This window comes from Giraffa tippelskirchi, chromosome 12 (genome assembly GCF_054371585.1).
Source record: "Giraffa tippelskirchi isolate mGirTip1 chromosome 12, T2T-mGirTip1v1.2.pri, whole genome shotgun sequence".
Lineage (NCBI taxonomy): Eukaryota > Metazoa > Chordata > Mammalia > Artiodactyla > Giraffidae > Giraffa > Giraffa tippelskirchi.
The window spans coordinates 79,130,727-79,147,014 of record NC_137286.1 but is presented as its reverse complement, the minus strand read 5'-3'; the positions used below and the strand labels follow the sequence as shown (position 1 = coordinate 79,147,014).

At 34.3% G+C, this 16,288-nt stretch overlaps 1 long non-coding RNA gene across 1 annotated transcript; it reads right to left on the bottom strand.

Annotated features, from left to right (window-relative positions):
• Positions 1 to 2,225: 2,225 nt before the first annotated feature.
• On the bottom strand, positions 2,226 to 16,034 carry LOC145530621 (uncharacterized). Its single transcript, XR_014071940.1, has 3 exons — positions 15,393 to 16,034; positions 12,575 to 12,725; positions 2,226 to 2,602 (listed from the first exon to the last, which is right to left on the bottom strand). It is a non-coding gene; the product is annotated as an uncharacterized LOC145530621 (long non-coding RNA).
• Between the last annotated feature and the right edge of the window lie 254 nt (positions 16,035 to 16,288).

The window sequence follows — 16,288 nt, the reverse complement described above, 5'->3', positions numbered from 1 at the left end:
AAAAACTGAAAAGTGCAGATTCCTCCATGTTCCATTTTCCTGAGCAGGATGGTGGAGGGTCAGGTGGATCATCACAGATGTGGAAATCCTCCTGTGGTTGAGGGAGACTTAAACAACAAAATGATCAGGATATGGGCTTTGGGGTGAAAGGGGGGGGGTGTGAGGAGTGGGGAGCTAGGAGTGGAAAAGTACTAGTGCTGAGTAGGAAAAGTGTGCCCATGGTTTGCCCTTTCGTACCTATAATGAGGATTTGGGCAGAGCTGCTTAAAAAAGACCTCTGAGCAAAAAAGAAGTGAGAGGAAAGGAAAAGAAGAAAACAAAAAAAACCCCCAAAAAACCTTTGCACAAAGCCTCAACTAGACAGAGGCTTGAAGGAACCAGGCTAGGATTGTGTGAAGCATGATCAGACAGGGGCCCTGATTCCTTGACTACAGAGTAGGGACAGTGTACCAAGCTTCACGTGAAAAAGGCTGTTTTCCCCTTGAAGCCTGGCAGGCAAAGTCTTTCTAATTGCTTATATTAATAGACCTGAAAAATCCCATGTAGGGTTTAACCAGGAGCTGGATTCCTTATGGTAGTCATGACAGTAATAATAGCATAAACTCATCACTGCTAATTATATTCCAGGTATTGCCTTAAGCATGCAATTATGCTAACTCCTTTAGTCCTTTTTACAATTTAACAAATGTGTTATTATTATTAATTCACTATTACTAATGAGGGAATTGAAAACCTGTGAGGAAAAGTAACTTGCTCAAGTCACACAGCTAGCAAATGGAGGCATGTAGGGGTCAGAGTTGAAATTTATACGTGAAGTGTCCTCCAAGTGTGACCACTCAACAGAGTTTGTTGAACTAAGAGCAACCTGAATGATGAAAGAAATTTAAAAAAATAAATCAGTGGGTCTTCAAGGCATTGTGTGCATGCAGGCTCAGTTGCTTCAGTCAAATCTGACTCTTTGTGATCCCATGGACCATAGCCCACCACGTTCCTCTGTCCATGAGATTTTCCCGTCAAGAATATTGGAGTCGGTTGCCATTCCCAGTCCAAAGATCAAACCAGTGTCTCCTGCATACAAGTGGATTCATTACCACTGAGCCACTGGGGAAGCCTTTTCAAAAGCATCATATTTCTTTCAATCTAAACAAATTTTATATTCACAGAAACATGAGAAAGATACATACAGAAAATTGTATATGGTAGATTTGGAAAAGATGAATGAGCAACTTTTTATATTTATGATTCTTCTGTGTGCGTGTTAGTGGCTCAGTCGTGCCTGACTATTTGTGACCCCGTGGGCTGTAGCCCACCAGTCTCTTCTGCCCATGGATTTCTCCAGGAAAGAATACAGGAGTGGGTAGCCATTTCCTTCTCCAAAGGATCTTCCTGACCCATGGGTCGGACCTGGGTCTCTCGCATTGCAGGCAGATTCTTTACCATCTGAGCCACAAGCGAAGCCCAGTTAAGTGATATAGCTGATGTAATCTCTGATAAATTTTTCTAAATAATAGCCAAGTATTTTCCCTGGTGAAATGTATCTCCAATCGTGTTTTTGCCATATTAAGGTTACTAGATTTTTTAACCTCATCAGGACTCATTGAATATGGCAGAATTGGGTATACTATCCAGACCAAAAATCCAAGTAAGCTGAATGGCAGATATCAAAGGCAAAGACAGATAATATTTCACTCAAAATAGCAAAAACTGTAAGAAAATGGCACATGTCATATACCAGTTGTTAGGCTTAACAAAGTATAAATCAAAGGATAATATAAAAAGTAAATACTCTTTTTTGATCTGGAGGTCAGGCAAGAATTCAGGTGAAAAGCATAGCAAAAATAAGTAAGAAAAAGTTTCTACCACTTCCCCCAAGAAACATGTGGATCATAATCTAGAAAAAAGAAAAATACTACGAAGATCTAGAGCTTGAAGAGTGTAAGTGAAGGAAATCAATGTCACAGGCACAGCTTCCAACCAGCAGGTTTGATGTGAGGAGATGGCCAGGGAGAATGACCTTGATATTCTATCAAGTTCTTCAAAAATACGGAAGAGCTTCTTATACATTCCTTATGCAGGAACAAAACTACTGGAGGACTGAGATAATTTTCTCATAACAAAGTGAAATTATATATAGCATTATATAAGGTGACTTTCTCTTCCTCACAAATATCACTTTGGGTTTTCTTTAAAAATGTATAAAATGTATAAAAATGTATAAAAATGTATTTATGTGTTAACTAGATTTTATTGCTTTAATATACTTAGAGAATTATAACATGCATTTCCTAGGTAAGGAATTCAAATCAGAAGAAAAAAAGTAGGTGTATATTTGCACACACACATAGAAGCATAAATATATTTTTCTTATTTTACCTTGATCATTGATAGCAATGTGTGTGTGTGTTAGTCACACAGTCATGTCTGACTCTGCAACTCCATGGACTGTAGTCTGCCAGGCTCCTCCATTCATGCAGTTGTCCAGGTAAGAATACTAGAGTGGGTTGCCATTCCCTTCTCCAGTGGATCTTCCTGACCCAGCAATTGAACGTGAGTCTCCCACATTGCAGGCAGATTCTTCACCATTTATACCAAAGGGAAAACCCTGTTGATAGTAATATCACACTTTAAATCCAAGATTCGAAACATTTAGTTCCATATTTTAATAAGGAAATTAATATTTATTAAGCATCTGTTATGAACTAGCCATTATATATGTTGTTTAGTGTATGTGTCCTTGTTTAATTCTCCCCCCACCAAAACAAACAAACAAACAAACAGTAAGATCTGAAACCAATATTACTCCCTAAACTTGTTACTTCCTAAATTTAAGACCAGGTATTCTCTGTCCATGTGTTACAAAATACTGAGACCAAGAAAAATTCACTTAGCTACTTGCTTCAGCAAATACTTGTGGCAAATGAGACAGCAAACCAATTAAAAAAAAATTCTTCTGAATATTGATCTCTTTCTCATCACAACATACTTCAAGATGCTTGTCATACTATGGCCACTGATCTAAAATTATTATGTCATGAATTCTGGCCAACCTCTACTACTTCTTCTCATTAAATCCTTCTTAAAAGTAACAAGTCTATGCCCCCAAACTCTGAAAAGATCATCATCTAATTTCCCAAATTGAGGCCCTACGAAATTTCAGTCAAAATGATGCTCATACAAATTTAGATTTGCCTGATTAGTCTATTTTAATGATGGAATTTGGGGAGTCAAGTATTACAACTATGGGATGATTTAATTTATTTTAATTTGGGAACTCAAGGTTCAAAAAAGCTTTTAATGTACTTGCTCAGGGTCAAGTCTATAGTGAGTTGAAAAGCCTGCATTGAAACTATGGCATTTCATTTTCCAAGGGCCATTGCTTTTGCCTAACTTGGAACTGGCTTTGTACAGAAACACTTCAGTATTTGTTTGTTCCTGATACAAATTCCATCATTTTTCTTAGAATTTTTTTACATTTCTGAGAGTTAACACATTTTAGCTCCATAATATAGATTTTTTTTCTGGACTTTCGGATAAGTAGAACTGTTAAGCTACATATTCAGATGTAATATTTGAATGGAAGTTATCTGAACCAAAACAAAATTAAAAATAAAGATATATGTATTAAACAGGAAGAATGATTTCAATGATTGACATCTATGGAAGATAACTTAGGCTGTACTGTGTGTCTTGGGCAACACTTTATTTTAAAAACATATTATGAAAATTAGTGTCATATTTGGACATCTGATGACATTAGTTGACCTCAGTTTTAAGAACTAGAATAATCCTTTTTTTTAAGTATTTATTTATTTAACCGGGCTGGTTCCTAGTTGCAGCATGAAGATTCTTTTTTTTAGTTGTGCCATGTGAGATCTAATTCCCCAAACAGGGATCGAACCCACTGGACAATCGGGGAAGTCCCTAGAATAACCTTTTTATTGACGCTTAAAGTATTCATATAAAGAGTGAACAATTTCAGTTTGTCTTTGAGCACAGCCTTTGCAGAATGAATACAAAAATGCTTTCAAGATCCCTTTCTTTGTCACAAAATGAATAACTTAAAGATCACATCATCACAAGCTTCAGAAGCAGCCTTTAACTGAGTGGTGGATAAAATGACTAAAAATCTTCTGCTCAATTTCTGTATTAAGTATACAGAACCTTCATTGGTTTCAAGGAACAAATGAATTATTAAAATTTTTATTTTACCAAAAAGGTGAATAAGAGATGGAACAGATTCCATAAATGAGTACATAGGATTCTCCTCCCTTTATCTATGAAAATGTAATCTGTTTTCCTTGATTTTCAGATGCTAGTCAACTCTGATGGCTATTTGATATAATAGAAATGTCATTATTGAAATGCATTAGTATCTCAATTATACAAAATTAGACAATAACATACTGAGCATTGTGTATCTATAAATTTAAGAATTATGTAAGTTAGATGTTTTCTACAATAAATATTTGTGTATGTCCTTCACTTCATGGCAAACAGATGGGAAAACAATGGAAACAGTGACATACTTTATTTTCTTGGGCTCCAAAATCACTGTGGATAGTGACTGCAGCCATGAAATTAAAAGACACTTGCTTCTTGGAAGAAAAGTTATGACAAACCTATACAGCATATTAAAAAGCAGAGACATCACTTTTCTGACAAAGGTCCGTCTACACTACTAGTTTTTCCAATAGTCATGTATTGATGTGACAGTTAGACCATAAAGTAACCTGAGTGCCAAAGAATTGATGCTTTCAAACTATGGTACTGGAGAAGACTCTTGAAAGTCTCTCGGGCAGCAAGGAGATCAAACCAGTCAATCCAAAGGAAATGAACCCTGAATATTCATTGAAAGGACTGATGCTGAGTATGAAACCAGTACTTTGGCCATCTGGTGTGAAAAGCCAACTCACTGGAAAAGACCCTGATGCTGGGAAAGATTGAAGGCAGGAGGAGAAGGGGATGACAGAGGACGAAATGGTTTGATGGCATCACCAACTCAATGGACATGAGTTTGAGCAAACTCCAGAGGATGGTGAAGGACAGGGAAGCCTGATGTGCTTCAATCCATGGGGTTGCAAAGAATCAGACACGACTGAGTGACTGAACAACAGCAACGATCATAATCTTCATAAAGACAGTGATTCTGGTTGTTTTTATTTGTGAGTTTATTTTTGTTGTTATTTGTTCACACTTGTTATGCCTGGTACTTAAACTATGTCTAGGAAAGCATAGTTTTTTTAGAAAAATAAACTCTAAGTTGATGAATTAATTAGAAAATGAACAACTGAGCAACTGAACAACAAAAACAAATGTAAAATTAGTTTATATCAGCTGAATAAAATGTTCAACATTGATTGAAGAAGATTTACTCTTTTATTTTCCTTTCAGGCATCAAGAAAATTTGTCATTTTACTAGATTTTTGTGAGACTCAACATTAATATAGAACTTTCAATTGAATATCAGAATCTAAATATAAGTGCTTATTTTCCCTAGTGTTATTAATATTTAATGTACTTTCTATCAGAGAAGATCAAGTAAAACAAAAAAAAGACATGTAATGTTCAACTTAGATGTTTTGCAAGAAAATAAATGTGAAGAAGGAAAAATACAAGAGATGGAAGTGTGCAAGAGATGTTATCATTGTTGAATTACAGAAGACTATGAGATTTTAGAGAATAAAGTTAATTGGTATGTTGAATCTTGTCTATGTGTGTGCTTAGTTGCTCAGTCATGTCTGACTCTTGCCACCCAAAGGCCTTAGCCTGCCAGGCTCCTCTGTCCGTGGGATTCTCCTGGCAAGAATACTGGAGTGGGTTGCCATTTCCTTCTCCAGGGGATCTTCCCCACCCAGGAATCAAACCCAGATTTCTTGCATTGTAGGACTGAGCTATGAGGGAAGCCTCTAAGTTTCTTTCTTTTGAATGTAATTTGCTGAAAAGGATAAAACATTTTAATGTATCTAGTTCAGCACTGTATTCATATCAGTTGTAATTTATTTTTATTATATGAAACTATTATTTAGATACACAGAATTTTTCATTGTGATAGTGTAACTGATTATACTGGAAGTAATAATTTTGCAGTATCATGCAGTAGCTGAAAATTTAGGAATTAAAACACTTAAAATCATCTTGGATTATATTATCAAGCACATAAAATCAGTTCTGAGAAATCTAAACATGTGCCTCCAAGAAAATTGATCAGAAAAATTATCCACTTTCCATGGAATGATTTAAGGCATTGAGAAACATTTGCATAACTATGTCTGAATAAAACTAAGTACAAAAAATTTTAGTTTATGAACTGCAAAAAAATAAAATATATATATATATATATTTGACTTTTCTAATGATTTATGTGTTCTTTATTGAGCTAACTTGAACTTTATATTGCCATTAGCCCTTGTTTGAAAAAGGTTGAACTTTCAAATAATTTTCCATTGGGAAATATAATTTCAATGCTTTACTGCTCTGTTGAAGCATATAAAGGAAAAAGTTGCTTTTTTAATCATTTCTTAAGTTTTACAGATGTCTTTATTGAAGAAAGAACATGTGTTTGTTTACTACATGACAATCTTTGTTTCCAAAGGTGTTATCTGGACTCTTGATATCCATGCATAATGAATGCAAAATTATTTTCTCTTGCCTGTGTTAGTATAATGTTAAGTCACATAAAAAATGCAAGCAAACATAAATTATTTTATTTTTATTATTAAGGTACTATCCTTGGAAGGAAAATGAGTAGTTTGTGTATGCTGTGTGAGTGTACATAATAAAAGTTATAAGTACCTACTTGATACATTCAAATGAAAAGTTGTGTGAATATCTTACATATTACATATATGTTATTCATGTATGTGCTATCTAGCTATACACTCTAGTGTGTGTGTTATGCTAAAAAAGAAAATGTCTTCTTTTAAGTATACATAATATGTTTTAAATAACTGTATCATAATTTTAAAAATAAAGCTGTTCGTAGGGCAGAAACAGTTTCTGGATCATTCCATCAATGAATATATGAATAACCACTTAAGAAAAAAATCTTTGTAGACTTCAGTTAATAATTTGGGGTTAAAAATTATAACACATGCTTATGATATAAAAGTGATAATAATGCAAAGTATTAAACACCATTGGATACAGACAAACTTATGCTCTGAGGTAAAGTCAATCTTCCTTTGTCTCAATAAAATATTTTCATTTCTTTATTTTCTTGCAGCCCTCATCATATTTACACAATAGAAATGCTATACTTCTACTACTGTTTTAATTAGTTTTATTTCTTTTCTTTTATGTTCCTCTATCTCATTTTTTAAAGTCTGTAAATTTAAGACATAGTACCTAATTCATTCAGTTATTTTCAGGACAAAATTAGGTAAGAAAATCCACAGTGGTGATAAGAATTCCTGGGATATTTTAAGATTTTGATACATATTTACCATTATAATTTTAATTAAGATAGCATTTATGTACACATGATATATTTAGCCTCTTGCAATGCTGATTAAGGGATTTCCCTGGTGGCTCATTGATAAAGAATCTTCCTGCAATTCAGGAGACCCTAGTTTGATTCCTGGGTCTGTTAGCTCCCCTGGAGGAGGGAATGGCTACCAACTCCAGACTCTAGTATTCTTGCCTGGAGAATCCCATGGACAGAGAGCCTGGGGATGGCAGGGCTGTGTCCACGGGGTCACAGAGCTGTACATGACTGAGCTACTGCGTGACTAAGCACAACACCGAATGCTGATTAAATGATCTTCTATATCGTCTATAATGTATCTTAAATCCTCTTGTTTTTACCTTCATGAATTAAATCAAAATTTAATAAAATGGGAGCTAATTTGTATCTTAATTATTTACTATGGCAATTCTGTATGTATTGTAATTATATGAATATGCATATATATGTATATATATGTATGCATACATATACATATGTATGTATACATACATATATGTATGTGTACATATATATGTATGTGTGTATATATATATATATATATACACACACACACAGACATACATATATATGTAAATATACACATACACACATAATGTCACTATGTTAGTTAACCATCTGGGCCTTGCTCTTTGTAAGTAATTAGGTTTTTATGTCTACATGTTTTAAAATTTTTAAATGCATGTTTTTATTCAAAATCATTTAGGGTGTACTTCAACATCAACCTTTTCTTAATAACTTTGCTTTTATATAGGCAATTTTGTGTTTAGATTATACCTTTTGTATATTAAGGTACAGGATAGTGATATAATGATGGTAATGATGACAGTAACTACCTTATATTTTATCTTTTTGTTTCAGTTGATTTTACCAAAAATGGTAATTATCTATAATTTGGAATGTGTTCTCTGATATTCATATCTATTATTTTATTCATCATTGGTTTTGTTTCCACTGTTCCCAAGATATCAGGAGAGCTTCTTTTGTTTTTCTATATATTGTTCTTTTTTTCTTTAATATTTTTAAATTAATTTATTTATTTTAATGGGAGGTTAATGATCTTACAGTATTGTGGTAGTTTTTGTCATACATCCACAGGAATCTGCCACAGGTGTACTCCCATCCTGAACTCCCCGCCCACTTCCCATCCCTCTGGGCTGTCCCAGAGCACCGGCTTTGAGTGCCCTGTTTCATGCATCAAACTTGCAATGGTCATCTGTTTTACACAGCGTGATATACATGTTTCAGTGCTGTTCTCTGAAATCATCCCATCCTCTCCTCCTCCCACAGGTCCAAAGTCTTTTCTTTACATCTGTGTCTCTTTTGCTGTCTTGTATATATGGTTGTCGTTACCGTCTTTCTAAATTCCATGCATATACGTTAATATACTGTACTGGTGTTTCACTTTCTGACTTACTTCACTCTGTATAATATGCTCCAATTTCATCCACCTCACTAGAACTGACTCAAATGCATTTTTTTTTTATAGCTGAGTAATATTCCATTGTATATGGACCAAAACTTCCTTATCCATTCGTCTGCCAATGGACATCTAGGTTGCTTCCATGTCCTAATTATTACAGATTGTTGATTTGAGCTTACACTGAAACAAATTTGTTCTTCAGTGGCAATTTAGAGTACTATTAATAATGTTACTATTACAAAGATGTATAATTTTTTATATTATGCAATTTTCCTCAATTCAGATTTTTATTTTCTTATACCTTTTTAATTTTTAAATATCTTTTGCTATAGGAAGCACAGAGATATTTTTCCAAATGTATTGCTCACTGATGTATACTAAAAAGTATCTTTTGCATCAATCTATTCTACTTGGTAAGCCAAGGAAATAACCTAATAATTATATTTAATGAAATAATTGAAAACATATTTTCATCATAAAATTGATTGCAGTGGCTTCTCAGTAGTTTAACAAACTAAAGAGGCATATGTCTCATCTTCTGCTTGTTGTTTTTGTTCAGTAGCTCATTTGTGTCCGACTCTTTGTAACCGCATGAACTGCAGCATACCAGTCTTCCCGGTCTTTCACCATCACCTGGAGCTTACTGAAACTCATGTCCATCGAGTAAGTGATGCCAGCCAACCATCTCATCCTCTGTCGTCCCCTTCTCCTCCTGCCTTCAATCTTTCCCAACATCAGGATCTTTTCCAATGAGTCAGGTCTTCACATCAGGTGGCCAAAGTATTGGAGCTTCAGCTTCAGCATCAGTTCTTCCAATGAATATTCAGGACTGATTTCCTTTAGGATGGACTGGTTGCATCTCCTTGCAGTCCAAGGGACTCTCAAGAGTCTTCTCCAACACACAGTTCAAAAGCATCAATTCTTTAGCTTATTGATAATAAATAAAATCTTAATTCCCAGTCACATCTGTCTTCTATAATGAAGCAATCCAGATTTCACAGCCAGTACTAGACACATTTCTTGCAGGCATCTCTGTACTGCCAGTGAAATATCATTTTATCATCTATTCTAAATGACTGATGACTAATTATTGTTGAACAGAAGTGAATGGCAGCTTTATATTTCTGTGAAAATTTTAAAATGGGAAAAATGCATTGCAAGAGCATAAAAACTATAAGACAATTATCCCCATTTTATGATAACTCTATTTTTCTCCCCTGTATTGTGAAAGATGGTTGCCTGACATATGAGAATAGGTGATCCATTAGCTTCTCCCTGACCTATATGATTTGCTTACCGATATTGAATTCTTACTATAGCTTCCTACCCTTTATATTAAGTGAAGTAAATCTCAACTTTTAAAAGTGACAAGTGGCTGGCAGTTTTACTCTTTTAGCTATGGAAAATCTATAAAGAGAAAAAAAGTAAATCATGTGTTAAGAAAAGAGAAAATAGGTGAAACATTTAGGATAGGGCTATTAGCAAGTAGTGAGGATTTAGTAGAAGGCAATGCTTTTGAAATATGACACTTCTGAGGTGCCAGAGTGATCAGTTACATCTTGATAAAATGAGAAATTTTTAAAATAGTTTTCTCTATTATATGCTTTCTGACTTGTTATTGTTTAATATTATATTCTGTTTCTTTTTTTTATCTACCCCCAGACTTACTTTTTCATAAGCCCAGTATTGTGCCTATAGGGGTTTCCTGGGTAGCTAAGTGGGTAAAGAATCCAGTTGCAATGCAAGAGACTCTGGTTTGATTCCTGTATTAGGAAGTTCCCCAGGAGAAGGGATAAGCTACCTACCCCAGGATTCTTGGGCTTCCCTGGTGGCTCAGATGGTAAAGAATCTGCCTGCAATGCAGGAGACCTGGGTTTGATCTCTGGGTTGGGAAGATCCCCTGGAGGAGAGCCTGGCAACCCTCTGTATTCTTACCTGGGGAATCCCCGCGGACCAAGGAGCCTGTTGGGTCACAGTCCGTGGGGTCACAGAGAGTCGGACACGACTGAGTCACTAAGCACAGCATAGCACATTATGCTTATAGATTTTTTCCTTTTATACTTTATTTTATTTATTTATTTATTTTAATTTCAAAGAAAGGGAGATCTCCTGTCAAGGGTTCTTAACAGAGAAAATGTCCAACTATCTTTTATTGTGCCAATACTATAGAATTTCATTTTCTGATATACTTCTCAAAGTCAAACTCAAACACCTAGCTCAGAGTTCCCCTTTTAGTGTTTAGTAACATACATCTGATACTGGTGTAATGAATTGTAGACCTGTTTTCTACCCTGAAGTATCTGTCTGCCATAGTGAATAATGGGCTATTGATAAAACTATAACCCCAAGAATGTATTCCTTCCAGAATATCCATTTTTTGTTTGCTTCCCAGAATATTGTTTAGAGCCACAATTTCTAGGTTAAAGAAAGTGTATGCCAGTTCCTTATCACATATATACAATACAGACATGTGATTTTATGTTTTGGTAATTGCTTTGCAAGAATGTAGGATGGGAGCTATGTGAGATTATGCAGATATGTTTCTAAATAGTTATCTAGGAGGATGGCTGAGAGAGAGTATAAGAGGAAATTTTCAAACACTAAAGTAGGTAATAATTAATCATGCCCTCCTTGTTAAATTGATGATCCTGTGTGTATAATGAATAAAACTTCAGAAATATTAACATTGTTGTTTTTCTTGGCTTGCTATGTAGTGTGCAGCTCTGTGCATGGACGGCATCAAGCCAGGCTCCTCTGCCCTCCACTTTCTCCCAGGGTTTGCTCAAATTCATGTACATTGAGTCAGTGATGCAGTCTAATAATGTCATACTCTGCCATCCCCTTCGATTTGGCCTTCAATCTTTTCCAGCATCAGAGTCATTTCCAATGAGAGGGCCCTTCACATCAGGTGGCCAAAATATTGGAGCTTCAGCTTCAGCATCAGTCCTTTCAATGAACAAAGGGATCATTTCCTTTAGGATTGACTGGTTCGATCTCCTCCTTGCATTCTGCTCCTGCTGCTGCTGCTAAGTCGCTTCAGTCGTGTCTGACTCTGTGCGATCCCATAGACAGCAGCCCATCAGGCTCCCCCGTCCCTGGGATTCTCCAGGCAAGAACACTGGAGTGGGTTGCCATTTCCTTCTCAATGCATCAAAGTGAAAAGTGAAAGTGAAGTCGCTCAGTCATGTCTGACTCCCAGCGACCCCCTGGACTGCAGCCTACCAGGCTCCTCTGTCCATGGGATTCTCCAGGCAAGAGTACTGGAGTGGGGTGCCATTGCCTTCTCCCCTTGCATTCTAAGGGAAACTCTAAAGAGTCTTCTCCAGCACCATAGCTTGAAAGCATCAATTCTTTGATGCTCAGCCTTTTTTATGATCCAACTCTCACCTCCATACATGACTATTGGAAAAAGTATATCTTTAACTAGATAGACCTTTGTCTGCAAAATGATGTCTCTGATTTTTAATACACTGTCTAGGTTTGTCATATCTTTCCTTACAAGGAACACACATTTTTTTTTTTTTTTAATTTCACATCTGCAGTCACTGTCTGCAGTGATTTTGGAGCCCAAGCAAATAAAATCTATCACTGCTTCCGCTTTTTCCCTTCTATTTATCATGAAGTGATGGGGCAAAATGTCATTATCTTTGTTTTTAAATGTTGAATTTCAAGCAGGCTTTATCACTCACCTCTTTCACCTTCATCAAAAGGCTCTTTAGTTCCTCTTCACTTTCTCCCATTAGTTGGTATCATCTGTATACCTGAGACTGTTAATACTTCTCCCAGCAATCTTGATTCCAGCTTGTGATTCATCTAGCCTAACATTTCGCATGATGTACTCTGCATATAAGTTAAATAAACAGTATGACCATATACAGCCTTGCCACACTCCTTTCCTAAATTTGAACTGATCAGTGGTTCCAGGTAAAGTAAACCTTTCCCTCTTAGAATCATTCCACTAACTTACTTTTTAATATGATAAACAGCCAACTATTTATCTTTAATTGGGAGGCTGGGATTGATATATACACACTACTATATATAAAATAAGAAACTATTAAGAACCTACCATATAGCACAGGAAGTTCTACTCGATACTCTAATGATCTCTGTGAAAAACAAATCTTGAAAAGAGTAGATATATTCGTATGTAAAACTAATTCACTTTGCTGTACAGCAGAAACTAACACACATTTTTAAATTATCCTCACTTCAATAAAAATTAATTTAAAAATACATGATAAAAATATTTCCCCCATTTTTAGTCTCTTTAGTAATGCAGCCACCTATATAATTCAACTCAGCTGCTACTTTTAACTTGAAATGTATATATTTGATTGTCTTTGTATTTATGCCTGTAAAATTTATCCTAATTCAGATAGTAATATATTACAATAAATCTTATACATTACAAAACACTTGAATTTATAGGTGTTTTATGATATTAATTTTAAAAACTCAGAATTTAATGCTGAATCACATAATCTATCTGATCATGTAAATAACTTGAATAATGCTCCAGTTAATCTGTATTAAAAATATCTCATACTACCTAAAAAGCCAATTATATGATGTGTAATATTTACTGATACATTGAAACAAGATAAAGGCAAAATGATGAAGACTTTCATTAATATTTTTATCTGTCAAACAAAACTCATTCCACTTTGAGTATATCAGAAATATAAAATATCTAAATGCACATTCAAATTTGTTCAGGATAAATTTTAAAGAAATTGACGAGAAAGATTTAAAACATTACTGTGCTAGTATTCTATTAAAAATTTAATTGACAACACTTAACTCTATTTACAACATTGTGATTTTAATAGTTGTGAAGAACACATAAAATAATATTGTCATATGAATCCTTTGTCCTAATGTTGGTCTATGCACGGCGGCAATGTATAAATGGCTGACAATATTTTGAAAAGTTAAAAAAGGCGTATTGACTCTTTCCCGTTTTCCCCTCCTGGTAAGTTCAGATGGCATATTCTCCAATACTTGTAGAGAAACCACCTGGAGAAGAGCGAGTCAAAACTTTTGTTGGTTATTGTTGCTCTGTTTTCTTAAATTAATGCTTGCTGTGATCTTCTGTTGAAGTAAGACTTTATTCAGTCAAAGGAAAAAAAAAGTTTGGAGTCAGGGTGAGAAGAAGATTAAAAATGGAAGCTTCAAGGCAGTTTTCTCCAGTACACTTGTAGAAATAAAGGCTTGTCCAGCATATTGTGTGTGCTTATTGATTCCTATTTCATCTGGAGTTTATTTCCAGTTGATTTGTTCCAACTTTTTCTTTACCTTTCCTTTGAATCCCTTGTTTTAACAGTTGTCTTTTATATTTACCTGCTGAGTTTTCTGCTAGTTTGTTTTTTACAACTTCTTGAGATGTTCCTTCTGTACTAGCTCTTCCTACTTTAGGTTTTACCAAATGTCCTACAACAGTGAATTCTCTGGGAAGACTTACCTAGGCTTATGTGCCCTGAGACATGCATACATACAGAAAAACCTGAACAAACTTTTGGACCAATCCTATGTATGTGTGTGTATGTCTAGGAAGAAATTAGCAGTTCAATACTTGCTGAGAAGAACAAGTAAAGGATACTTCTTTATTCTTTTCTATGACATTTAAGATGACAGATGTTATGAAATGTGACAAAATGTCTTTGTTTAGCGTTATGTTGCTTAAAATCACCTGTTTGAAGCCAATGGGTACCCACAGATATTTATATAGTGCTTCTATTCCCAAACAAGCTTAACAGGCCTTTTCTATTTCCTCATTGTGAAAACCATGTTAAATAGTTAGGGTTAGAAATTATAATATTACCTATGTTCTAAAGACAGGGAAATAAAGTAAGAAAGCAGTAAAAAGGTATTCTGAGCATATCTGAGCAACTTAATGATAAGGTTAGATTATAAACTATGTTTCTATTTCCAAAAACTCTGCTATGGTTGTTTTTAACTGTATGGATTCAATAATAATAAATGATAAAATAATAATACTCAATTTTAAAAGTTTTTGGAAATACACGTATTTTAATTTTATTTGGAATGTAACTGAGAGCTGCTTTTTTTGAAAGAAAATTCCTTAAGAAACATATTGAGATCAAGATAATAGAAAGCAATATTAAATAAAACATACATTTTTTTATACAAAAGTTTTCCAAATATTTCTGCGAAATGATTAACTACCAAATGCATTATAAATACAATTAATGATGAATTGAGTGAATATCCAGATCTCAAGTGAAAGTTTTTAAATAAAATATCTAGCACACATTGACTCAAAACTTGATAAATATGTATAATGTATTTTCATAACATTAATATATTTAAAGATCACTTAAATCTACTACATTTATTCTTAACTAAATAAACTCATAGCCATGTAAACAAAGAGAACAGATAGCTAGAAATGTATAAGTTTCCTATTTGATTCTGTTAAACAGAATCTTTTTCTCTATTGGAATATCTTATGTTTTCATCCATTATATGCATATTTTCACTTACCTTCATACTTTCTGGAACATAGTTATGATAGCTGCTTTATATTCCTTTTCTGATCATTTCAATATCTGTACCATCTTAGGAATGGCTTTTGCCATTAACCTCAAGCACATATCATTTTGCTTTGTGTGTTTTTGTGTGTGTGTTATGTAATTTCAGATTGCAACTAAATATTATTGTTACTTACTAGACCCTAGATTCTGTTACAGTCCTCTGAAGAAATATTTTATTATCTTAAAATTGCACTTCTCTTTTTAAATTATTGAGGTATAATTGATGTGTAACATTGTAATAGTTTCAAGTGTACAATATAATGATTCAGTATCAGTATATATTGGGAAATAATCACTACAATAAGTCTAGTTAACACCTGTTCCTGTACAGTTATGCAATCATTTTCTTGTGATGAGAACTTGGTTGTACATCTCTATTACTTATTTTATGGCTGGAAGTTTGTATATTTTACCCCTTTCTCCCATTTTACCTACCCCTCACTTACTGCATCTGGCAATTATCAATCTCTTTTCTGTATCTATGAGCAATGCGTGTGCGTGTGTGTGTGTGTGTGTTTTAGTCCACATATAAGTGGAATAATGTAGCATGTGTATGACTTATTTCTCTGTATGACTTATTTCTCTTAATAATGTTCTCAAGCCCATCTGTATTTTTGAAAATGACAAGATTCCATTCCTTTTTGTGACCCAATAATGTTCCATTATATATATATATATATTGAGTCTTCCCTATCTTGGTTAAAGTAAATAACACCGATAATGTAAACAGCAAAGCAAAAAGTAATTTAAGTTTTACAAAGCAATTAACCTGGTTGGAATCTAATTACATTCTCTTTATGGTGGTTGGCAAGTCACAAATCAGTTCTGATTTTTGTTTTGTTTTAT